The sequence below is a fragment of the Diabrotica undecimpunctata genome, chromosome 2, assembly GCF_040954645.1.
Source record: "Diabrotica undecimpunctata isolate CICGRU chromosome 2, icDiaUnde3, whole genome shotgun sequence".
In the NCBI taxonomy this organism is placed as follows: Eukaryota; Metazoa; Arthropoda; class Insecta; order Coleoptera; family Chrysomelidae; genus Diabrotica; species Diabrotica undecimpunctata.
In genome coordinates this window covers 23,853,417-23,866,205 of record NC_092804.1, presented here as the reverse complement: position 1 = coordinate 23,866,205, position 12,789 = coordinate 23,853,417, and the positions used below count along the sequence as shown (strand labels likewise).

The following is a 12,789-nucleotide window of genomic DNA, read 5'->3' as shown; positions in this document are numbered from 1 at the left end:
TAATTAAGTCCAAAAAAATCGACTACAGGAAACATATAGGTTCTTTTTATAGAGGTCCATACTACTCAAAACAACTGTTGGTTTCCTGGCCGGACGAGTGTCACGAAAAGCTTATTTTATAATAGATAGATTAGCATAACTACATTGCTATATTTGGTATTGCGGCTTGAAATACTATGAAGTTTCAACATATCACATGGGAAGATATGACAATGGGGCGGTTTGAAGAATCTCTTCATTTTCCATACACGGCTTCGCACTGTAGTTAATTTAGCTGTTCACCTGTTGAACGCAACTTAAAAAGCTGAACAATCACCAACGATAACTTTGAAATGTTACCTTTCCTTAAAAGGAGGCTTGACAACATAATATATTGTCAGGTAGATTTTAAATTCAGCGATAAGTCAGAACCTGTTTATTAAAATAAAATAAAATAAAATAAAATAAAATAAAATAAAATAAAATAAAATAAAATAAAATAAAATAAAATAAAATAAAATAAAATAAAATAAACTAAACTAAACTAAAATAAAATAAAATAAAATAAAATAAAATAAAATAAAATAAAATAAAATAAAATAAAATAAAATAAAATAAAATAAAATAAAATAAAATAAAATAAAATAAAATAAAATAAACTAAACTAAACTAAACTAAACTAAACTAAACTAAAATAAAATAAAATAAAATAAAATAAAATAAAATAAAATAAAATAAAATAAAATAAAATAAAATAAAATAAAATAAAATAAAATAAAATAAAATAAAATAGAATAGAATAGAATAGAATAGAATAGAATAGAATAGAATAGAATAGAATAGAATAGAATAGAATAGAATAGAATAGAATAGAATAGAATAGAATAGAATAGAATAGAATAGAATAGAATAGAATAGAATAGAATAGAATAGAATAGAATAGAATAGAATAGAATAGAATAGAATAGAATAGAATAGAATAGAATAGAATAGAATAGAATAGAATAGAATAGAATAGAATAGAATAGAATAGAATGGAAGAGTAGAGTGGAGTAGAATAGAATAGAATAGAATAGAATAGAATAGAATAGAATAGAATAGAATAGAATAGAATAGAATAGAATAGAATAGAATAGAATAGAATAGAATAGAATAGAATAGAATAGAATAGAATAGAATAGAATAGAATAGAATAGAATAGAATAGAATAGAATAGAATAGAATAGAATAGAATAGAATAGAATAGAATAGAATAGAATAGAATAGAATAGAATAGAATAGAATAGAATGGAAGAGTAGAGTGGAGTAGAATAGAATAGAATAGAATAGAATAGAATAGAACAGAATAGAATAGAATAGAATAGAATAGAATAGAATAGAATACAATAGAATAGGATAGGATAGAATAGAATAGAACAGAACAGAATGGAATAGAATAAAATAAAATCAAAAATAAAATAAAATTGAATCGAATAAGATCCATTGGAATTGAATCGATTTGAATCGATTTGAATCGAATCGAATTGATTGGAATCAAATCGAATTGATTGGAATCAAATCGAATTGAATCGATGGTAATCAAATCGAATTTAATTAAACCGAATCAAATCGATTTGTATCAAATCGAATTGAATCGATGGTAATCGAATCGAATTTAATTAAACCGAATCAAATCGATTTGAATCAAATCGAATCGAATTGAATCTAATCGAATCGATTGGTATCGAATAGAATCGAATCAAATGGAATCGAATTAATTGAAATCGAATCGATTGAAATTTAATCAAATCTAATTAACTGGAATCGAATCTAATCAAGTGGGATCTAATTAAATCGAATCGAATCGATTATATTCGAATCGAATTGAGTCGAATGTGATTGAATTGAATCAATTGGAATTAAATCGAATCTGTTGGGCTTAAATCGAATCGAATCGATTGGAATCGAATCTAATCAATTTAATTAAATTAAATTAAAAACCATCGCTTCGTGCGTAGACGATAAAAAAGCTATGTTTTCTCTTCTCGGTCACTCCTGGAGTGCCACATCCTGTTTTTTTTATAGACGTGGATGTTGTTGTGACAGATAAACTGCATCTTTACTATTGGATACATCTGTATGTGTAAAATTTCAAAACCCTAATTAAAAAAAGAATTTCGCTGTCACATTAAAAAACTGTGACGGTCAAGTTCATTCAAATTAGCAAAATCTAAGCAAAAATGACATCAACTCGAATGAAGAAAGTCTAAGATTTACAAAGTAACGCAAAAAAGACCGTTGGAATTTACCGCATTGCTTATAGTTGTGGTTCAGTGTAACTGGAACTGTAACCTTGATGATTCTTAAAAATCTGCCGTTGGAGAACACACCATCACAGAAGAAAAGCACCAAATTTTATTTGTAGAAAAATTTGGCTTGTTGTGCATCCTACTACCTAACATCTACTACTATCCAATGATATTTAAAGAGATTTTCGTGTATATCAATGTCTGCATGTACAATAAACAGGTTGTGAATATTAGCGCTACGATATACAAAACCTCACCCAAAGACACCACAGATTAGCATCTACCGACAGATCCCATCCGACAGATCTGATCAGTCAACTCAAAAAAGAAGTTTGTTTAGCAGTAAATGGTTGACTTCAATTTAGTACCGAATATAAACATCCTGGGTTAACCGATAATAGTATAAAAGGCCCAGTTTCAGGTAACAATGGTTTACCTGAGGTACAAGGTCTTAACAATGGGCCAGGTCAGATAAATTTCATAATATTTACGACCGCACTAATTGAAGTCAACCATTTTCTGCTAAACAAACTTTACGACTATTGGCGCACCGGCTTTGATTACTTATACCGCAGTTGTAAAAAAAAACCGTTATGAAGAAATAATTCCAGGCCACGCGACCAATAAATTCCAAAAATAATGTACCATTACAATATACCGACCACGAAAGCCTTGATAGTGCTATAAAAAACGTATATTACGAAATAAACGTTTTATCAAACCTTTTCTGAGTCCGGACGTGTATTTTTTTAGTGCTGGCAAATGAAACAATAATAAAACCTCAAGAACATAAACAATGCAAACTTTTTTTACAGCCGATAAATACAACGGCAAGAAATAAACGAAAAACTTCTTTAGTGCGAATCGCAGTCTCATCCGCGACACGCACTCCCAATTCGACTAGTGTCCGCTAGATGGCTAGACGTCAGAACACCCGGCTGTATCCATAGCAACGACAGCTTCCAAAGGCAGCACACGTCGAACTCATAAGTTGCCGGCGGCAGGCGGTTTGGTTTGTTCCTGTGTTCCGCAGTCAAGCAAAAACTTTGGCGAGTGGGAAGGACGATCAGTCCGCGATTAGTGACTCGTTATCGGGCTACGAACTCGAAAATTTTCAAATATAAAAAAACTTTAGATTGTGTTTTTCTGTTAAGGCGGGATGTCACCAAAAGTAAGCCAACTTTGTGCGTTTTAACACATTTTGAAAAAGCTTCAAACGATAATATTTTTATCCCATGTGTACATAAGTTTCCTTGTTTTTAGTTGTATTTATATAAAATTTTACTGTTTTGAAAATTTATAGCACAACTATGTTTTTGCCAAAGGCGTGAGTTATTCAAACAGATGCGAAAGAATATTTTTAGGAAAGGCAAAAGCGCTATAAAATCCGAATTTGAAATGCACCAGCTTACGATCAGCTGGCTGTTTTATGATTTAACCAAACATAATAATTTAAAAACAGTTGGAATAAATATTTACATAATTTTTCTTAATTTTACTTCAAATTCCTTTATATTTCACGCCTACCACATTTTTAATATCGACAGGAACTTATTTTTCTTAGAATATTCGCAAAAATAGAGGTTTTACACAAAATATCCGTATTTTTTTTCAATAACAATGTCAATATGTTAGATGTCATAAATAGTTTTTTATTTTAATTGTATAAAGACAACCTGTTGTCATATTGTGAAATTTGAGGGTTGTTTCTTCTCAAGTGTCTGGACACACCCCTTTACGCGCAATTTGAAAAGTTTCTTTAATGTAGTTTCCTTAAAAATACAGAATAATATTACCTTAGGTGGTGAATTTCATTTGTAATTTATTTCATTATAAAAAGTGAATTCATATTGGTATTAATACCGAATGAACAAGTTCTAGTTTAACTACGTTTCTTTGGTGCGTTTTAACTTGATTTTCTACATTTTTGTTTTGTTTTATCGGCCTTTTATCATTTTATCCGGTTTACACCTTTTATTTTTTCATCCTTCTATTTTGAATACAGACGTTCTCAAATCTTTCTACACTTTTATTTCCACATGTCTTGTCCCATGTTTTTTCAATATATCTTTGTAATTTTTCTAGTCTATTTCATTATCTTTAAGATCGTTATTGAATTAATCATGTTAGGTTTACAAAACCGTTGTTGGGATTTCTTACTACAATTTTATTATTTAATTTACATATACATGTTCTTTCTCAATACAATTGACAGACAAAATCCCAAGTTGATGATCCCTATATCATTCATTGGTATATATTGATACAAAAAGTTCTTTTTATTGCGCCAAAACAGTGCAAACAACAATCTGATTCATGAACGCATTATTGTTTTTGATAGACTGGGAATGCAAACACACGTTGCACCTACTTTGATTACAGCTTTCCCATTCAGAAATGTTCAATACACTGCTTTTTGATATCTTCAACAACTTTGCTATCGGAACTTAAATTTCCGATCGACCAAAAAAATTGTGTAGGTTTTTTGGAACAATTGCCGAATTTGGGCGATTAGACCGTTGAGCATTATTTGTGTCTATAGAACCACGTTTCAAAATATCATACAATCTCTTAATTCTTGTTTTTGGTACAGTAGTGTTTGGCAGAACAATTATAAAGCTATGGCTTTGCTTATAGATTTTCCCGTCAGTTTCGAAAATTAAAAAAGAAATTAAGGTAAAAGTGTGTCATTTAAATAACAACTGTAACTTAAACATTAATTATACTGCTGAGCTCAAATTTTGACGACATTTAAAGATTGGTAGTTTCTAGATCATAACCTTTATTATTAGTGAAACAATCTACAGTGTGTAAAACCCAAATAAATTCATTATTTAGGTTACTGTACATATTTATAAAAAATCCCGAAACACGTCAAATTTAAATTATAACTTGACATTCTTTAACGTGAAAATGCAACCGCTACTTTCAACCCCCTTAGAATGACAGGTACAACCCCCAATTTTTAAAATAGGAAGTATAGGCTTGTGATATATCGTTTGAAATGTCTTTTCATTCTCCATTCAAAAATGTTGTCGCTTTCAAGTTTATTAAGATTAATTAAGGTAAAATAAATTAAAATCATGTGGTTACCGAAATTTGCTAAAATATACTTATTTCCCGTTTAGGTCTTGATAACGAGAAAGTGAACAAAAACCAGAGCAATGTGGTTTTTAGATGGTAACCATTAAAAAACTTTAAAGAATTTCCGTGGCAACGTTATTTTAACACGCATTAGTAAATTGTTTTATTAAGTTGTCAGTATTTTAATTTAAGTAAAAAGTTCGTTCAATTCAATTCTGAAAAATGGTTAGATTAACGGAAATTCATAAAATAACAGTTTTACAAATGATTGGTTACAGAGATAACACCCGAACACAACAGGAAGTAACTCGCCTATTTCATGAGAAATTAGGAACAATAAGTAAAATAGAGAAGAAGTTTCGCGAGTTTGGTCATGTAAGGCATATAAAAAAAGCAGCTGCCAATGCACTGAGTGATGAACTCAAATTAGATGTGTTGCTTGAGTTTCAGGAAAATCCACATACATTGAGTAGACAGGCATCCACTACATTCAATGCTAGCCATACATCGATAGTAAACATATTAAAAGAAAATAAATTGCATCCCTATAAGATGATACCTACTCAGGAGCTCATGGAAGACGATTTTGATAGGAGAACTTTTTTTTTGTGAGCAAATGATGGACATGTTGGATAACAATATTATCCAATTAGAAGACGTTATGTTTTCTGATGAGTGTACTTTTTCACTTAACGGTCATGCTAATCGGCAAAATTGCCGCTACTGGGCCACGGAGAATCCTCACTGGATGAGAGAAGAACACACTCAATACCCTCAAAAGGTTAATGTTTGGGCAGGGATAGTAGGAAACAATATCATTGGTCCCTTTTTCATTGAGGGCAACTTGAATGGCAACAATTATTTGGCACTACTTCAAAATGATGTCATTCCAACGTTGGCAAATTTATATCCTGATCCAGGAAACCCTCAAGTTCCAGCGAATACGATATGGTTTCAGCAGGATGGAGCACCACCACATTACCAACTTAATGTCCAGCAGTACCTCGATACAATATTTCCCAATCGGTGGATAGGGAGGCGAGGATCGATTGAATGGCCAGCGCGATCACCTGATCTTACATTATTAGATTTCTTTTTATGGGGATATGTGAAGAGCCATGTGTACAAAACTAAACCTTCTGATTTAAATGACTTAAAAGAACGAATAACGCTTGCGATTAGGTCGATCACGCCTGTTATGTTAAATAATGTTAGAAGACAGTTTTATTTGAGATTAGGATGTTGCCAAGACGTTCGCGGTGAACATTTTGAACATCTACTTCATTAACATTCATAGTTCTTTTTCGTGTTCTACATTTTATTACGTTTTGCATTACATTTTAGTTTTTGATTGTATTGTAGCGAATTTCGGTAACCACATGATTTTAATTTATTTTATCTTAATTAATCTTAATAAACTTGAAAGCGACAACATTTTTGAATGGAAAATGAAAAGACCTTTCAAACGATATATCACAAGCCTATACTCCCTATTTTAAAAATTGGATGTTGTACCTGTCATTCTAAGGGGGTTGAAGGTAGGGGTTGCATTTTCACGTTAAAGAATGTCAAGTTACAATTTAAATTTGACGTGTTGCGGGATTTTTTATAAATATGTACAGTAACCTAAATAATGAATTTATTCCATTTGGCTTTTACACACTGTATATGTTAAAATTTATTGCATATTGTGGTATCTGATAATCTTCCATTTTTATTGTGAAGTTGCTGTTTACAGGGTATGTTGAACTTACGATCTGCTTCAGGGAGTTATTAAAAATCTCAAAAAATCATCACTTTTCGATAGTTGTTCATTTACGTTTTCGATATTTGATTTTTTTTATTTGTACTGGCATAATCGAGAATAAGTGAGTATGTTAAAAGTGTTAGGGGCAAAAAAATGACAACGACACTGCTTTGAATAACTATTGTGCAAAAACCATAAACCGCGTAGGTGCAACGATTATGACTAGAAAACATGTAATTTAAATAGTTAAGCAATTCAGCAGATCATTGAGATATTCTAAATTTCTCGTTTAGAACTTCTTCTAAACGTAGGGAAGAAACTTCTTGAATTTGCAATGATAATTCAAATGGTATTCAATTTTTAGATGAATGTTTTCCGCTGCTATAATTGGATGATTTTGATTTCATATTTAGAATTAATTTTTAGTTACAATATGGGGATATAAACGATGGTCTTTAAGCGTACACAAAAAATGTCAAATTCGTTTGGTTTAAAAGACATGTAGATACAACTGGTAATGCAGACGTAGATATAAAAGAAAAAAAATGCTTGTGAGACTAGAATAGAAGCAACGATTGCAAGTAGTAACGATTTCTTGCCATTAATAAAGAAATATATTAGGAAAAATTGGGAAACTTTATATAAAAGTGTAACTGAGGCTCATAAGAATCACTATTATTAAATTCATCCAACTCTGCCCAGTAATATTCCTCATCTGACCTTTCCTCCTTCCAAATCATAAGCTTTAGTATTATATATATATATATATATATATAATGTCGGTTTACAACGTTCTTCGACGTCTTCCGATTTCCAATCTCCATCTCATTCTATCGTTCCATAGATCGTCCTCCAGTTCTCTTTCTCTGATTTCTTTATCATCTCCTTCTCTCCAACTTCTTCTAGGCCTTCCTGGTCTCCGCCTACCTCTTGGTTGCCATTCAAGAATTTGTCTTGGTATTTTATTCTCCGGCGTTCTCCTTACGTGTCCGTACCATCTGAGTTGTGTCGTTTTGATGTCATCAACAATATTATGTGTAACCCCCATGATTTCTCGGACTCTCTCGTTTGTTATTCTGTCGCGTCTGGAGATTCCCGCCGAGCAGCGCCAGAAGTCCATTTATGTTGCTCTAAGCATTTTCTCTGTTCTGTCTTTTAGGGGCCACACTTCGCATCCATATGTTGTGATACTTTTTATTATGATGTAGATTCTTCTTTTATTTTCTTTAGAGATGTTTTTATCCCACAGTACGCTGTTCAGTAAGGCTATGCCTTTTCTTCCCTGTGTATTTCGTTCCTTAATGGCTGCATCTAATTTTCCGTCCTGAGTGATCTTTACTCCTAGGTATTTGTAGTCATCACATAGTTTGATCTCTTGATTTTCCTCTACGAGAAGGTTATGTTGATCTCCTCCGATACTCATGTACTCAGTTTTTTCCATATTCACTTCCAAACCCCACTCTGTAAACTCTTCTAATAGTTTTCGCATCATGTAACTAAGGTCTTCAGAGTCCTGTGCGATGATGACCTGGTCATCCGCAAAGCACAGAGTGTACAAAGTTAAGTCTATTAGTGGTATGCCCATATTCGTACATTTTTTCTTCCATTTGTTGAGTGCTGCTTCGAGGTATATTTTGAATAATGTTGGGGATATACAGCATCCTTGTCTTAGTCCTTTAGTCACTTTGAATCCCGATGTTATGAGATTTCCTGTTGGTAGTACAACGTTTTTACTGCTTCAATCAATTCTATATTTATATTTGTTTTCCCCAGTGCCTCACATAATTTATCAAGCGGGATACTCTCATATGCTTTCCTAATGTCTACAAACGTCAGATGGACTTCTTGGCCACGAGCAACTTTCTTTTCAATTATCTGAGTAATAGAGAAGACATGGTCTATTGTAGATCGACCTGCACAAAAACCAGCCTGTTCTTCGGCTTCCATATCTTGGTATTCTTCTTCTATTCGATTTTTTATTATTTTCCCATATATTCTGCTAATACTACTAGTAACTGCAATTCCTCTATAGTTTTCAGGTTTCGATTTATCTCCCGTTTTATGGATGGGATTCATATGCGATTCTTTCCATTCCTCAGGTATTTCATGTTTATTTATGCATTCCTGGAAAAGTTGTCGTAGTCGTTGAATTAGTATTTTGGGTCCATGTTTAATGAGTTCCGGAGCTACATTTCCTGGGCCAGGTGATTTGCCATTCTTTAGATGGCTGCATACGGTTTCGACTTCTCTCTCATTTATTCTGATTGGTGATCCTATCAGCCTGACGCCTTGTAAACCATAGTTCTCTATCTGTTTGAAGGACTCTCTTGTCGCTGTCAGTAAATCTTTAAAGTATTCTTCCCAAGTTTGCGGTTTGCTTTAGTATTATAGAGTAAAAATTCTATGCCATGTAACGACAATTCAGTGGGAGACTTAAACCACATATTTTTCGAATGTACCAAACACAGGGATTCATCCAAAGAGTTATTATCCAAATTGTACAAACTAAACATTGTGGGTCCAGTTAATATATCATTGTTAATTATCTCATTCAACAAATTAACAATCTATTGATTGAATTTCTTAGGAAAACAGAAATTAACATTTAACATAAAACTAAATACCTTATAAAAATGGAGGTAGTCACTTAAATTCAATGGAAAAAGTACCTACTTTTTAAAAGTAGATTAGGTATTACCTTCCATTTAATTCTAAGTTAGTAATATGTCATTAATATGATCTGTTGCTAATGGACAAACTTCTCGGCAAACGGCAAAAATTCTCTACCGTCTAAGCGATGGATGTTGGTAATCATCACAGATACTCTAACTTTCGAAGCAGCTGTTCTAAAGTGTTGTTTAGAGCTGAAACTATAGAATTATCTTAGGTTCCTCGGCAAATTCGAAGGAACATTTGTTTTCTTCCGACAATCCTGTTGCCCTCTATTTTGCAGTAATATTATTATTTTTTTATTTAACATACCAATATATTTACAATCTGTAATATAATTACATTAACTAAATTGTCTGAATTAAAGAAAAAATGTCTTATAGAAAATTGCCCATTGACAATATCCTGTGTATTATTGGCTCTAGAATAGTGTAGGGTTTGGTTGGGCTTCTGCTTCTAGATTCTATGTGACTAGTTTATATTTAACAGATCGGCTGGGATCTTTTGTTTGAACCTTCGTCCGATTGGTTGTGACATTAAATTTTGGGCTAGATGATTGGGGCGGTCTATTAGTCTGATTTTATTGTTGGTAGAGTTTAGTGACTTCTTCGTTGATAGCTGACATTTTGAGGTCTCGTCCGATCGTCTTGTTTGGAACGTACAATGGAGCATTAGTTATCATCCGGAGTACTTTCGATTGGAATATTTCAAGAATGTCAATACTAAATCTAGCTGCTATTTCCCATTGCTCCAAATCGGTTTTAAAATAACTTAATATGTTAAAATTTTATTGTTGATTGACAGTTTTGACTTCCGACCTATTAACCAATATAGTTTGCAATGAGTTGCAATGAGTTTAACGCCCAGCTGTTTTCGCTTGGTAAATATGTGTTTTTTCCATGTAAGCCTGCGATCCAAATGGATTCCCAAGTATTTTATGTAGTCTTCCTGTAGCAGAGGTTGATCGTTTAACGATACCGGAGGGCAGTTTCCCTTGCGGTTTGTACATATTACCTGCACAGATTTTATTTCGTTGGTTCGTAGACGTCACATTTTTAGCTAAGTTTATATGACATTTTAGCATGTACTTTGTGTGATGCTACGACTGGGTCTTCACGAGAAGAGATACGGCTGTGTAATCTGCATAAAATTTAGGAAAAGGATCACTTCAAGAGCAGTGTTAAAAGGAGAAAACATATTAAGATAGGCTATGTTTAACGTTGACATAATAAACACCCAATATAAAGAATTGCTGAGTTGTAAGTTCTTTCAAGCAGTGGGAAGGGGAGGCCAACTAAGACTTAATGAGAGACGCTTAAACAAGAGTGGTTTGTAATGGATATTAATATGACCTATGATATAAAACAAGGAAACATGTAGTTAGGGAAGCTGACCACACATAAAATGTGGTATACTCGTATAAGTGGGGCTTAAGGTATAAAAGCAATGATAATGATGTTATGTTATGTTATGAGTTATTATAGTTTTCTTTCTTTTATTATCCTTTTAACTTTTTGATTTTTTGTATTTTTCTGACTATTTTAATTTTCGTAACATGATCCACCCATAAGATCTTCAGAATTCTTCTATACGTGCACACCTAAGCAGTTGTCTTGTTCTCGCCTTTCGGTTCGACGCCCTAGATTTAATTGTATAATATAGTGTACTGTAACATTTTGTTAATCGAGTTTTTACGATTAATGTCAAATCTCTGCTATTAAGAACCTTTTTCATTTTTAAACTTTCGATTTGTTTGCCTCTTACCATTAGAGTTTGGTTAAAATGGGTGTTCTTGCTAATGAAGAAGCATGGGAATATTATAAATTAGAAGTGAGGAAAAATAATTCAGTGAGAGCTGGATTGAAAGATGTATAGTAGAATGTTTAGTCCTATATAGCCCTATATTATAAAATTATTAGTACATGGGATGCTACCAATATCGAGGTAAAGTACCTTGACAAGAATTCATTTACCACTAATTGGAAGAAAAAGAAAATATTTAGATGTTATATCATTTTTGTATAAACATATAATTTTTTTCAGAAATTCGGTTATTTACCAACATCATCGGAAATCTTACGGAACAACTTCAAGCAGATTCGAAAAATTAAAACTGAAATTACCAGACGTTGCAAACATTCTGGGAATAGAACAAAAATATTTTGTTTATGAAACGGGTGTAAACATTCATTCATTCGTTTGAATCATACTGAAGGAAAACTCCTTTAATTGCTTTATCAGTGCTCTTATACTTTTGTTGAAGCTACTAAGGCTTCCCGAGTTTTTAAAAATATTTTTTTTGATCGACTATGGAAATACAACATTAATAAAAACTATAAAAAGCTCCGTTCTCTATGCTTTCACAACAATAATAAATTGACGTCAGTGGCAATAAGGACATGCGTAGAAGTTAATTATTTGTTTCATGTTGTAAATACGTCAAAAAATTGCCAATACGTTGCGTTACGTCAAATGTAAGTACAGTAGCGTTGTAACAGGACATATAGGCATCCAACTGGCATTTTTTTCCCACGAATCGTTAGATGTAGAAAAAATCTGAGCATGGGAGAAGAACGAGAGGCCAATTTTATGTAAGAAAAGTGCAACTGTTCACCTCTTTGACCTAAGTTGACGCCAATATATCCGATTAACGGATTTTTAAATGATGATCAACGTTATGGTTTTTTCCAATTTCCGGCAAAACGGTGCATTTTCTCATAAGCATATATATGTATATATATATAAATATATATATATATATATATATATATATATATATATATATATATATATATATATATATATATATATATATATATATATATATATATTTTTTTTTTTTTTTTATTACGCAGGTCAGGCTTAATCGAAATAAGTAAAATTTGATATAAAATATTCAGTTTTTATTTCCACGAAATTTTCAGAACATATATGCATACAACTGGCATTTTTTCTAACGAACCATTCAATGTAGGAAAATTCTGAACATGGAAGCAGAACGAGCGACCAATTTTATGTAAA

General features: G+C 32.1%; 1 protein-coding gene across 2 annotated transcripts in view; it reads left to right on the top strand.

Annotated features, from left to right (window-relative positions):
* The first annotated feature begins 3,030 nt into the window (after positions 1 to 3,030).
* Dgk (diacyl glycerol kinase 1) overlaps positions 3,031 to 12,789 on the top strand; it is a 529,426-nt gene continuing 519,667 nt past the window's right edge. For both annotated transcript variants that reach the window (XM_072522519.1, XM_072522517.1), the window contains exon 1: positions 3,031 to 3,438. The gene's annotated coding sequence lies outside the window, so the exon portion shown is untranslated. The remainder of the gene's footprint in view (positions 3,439 to 12,789) is intronic.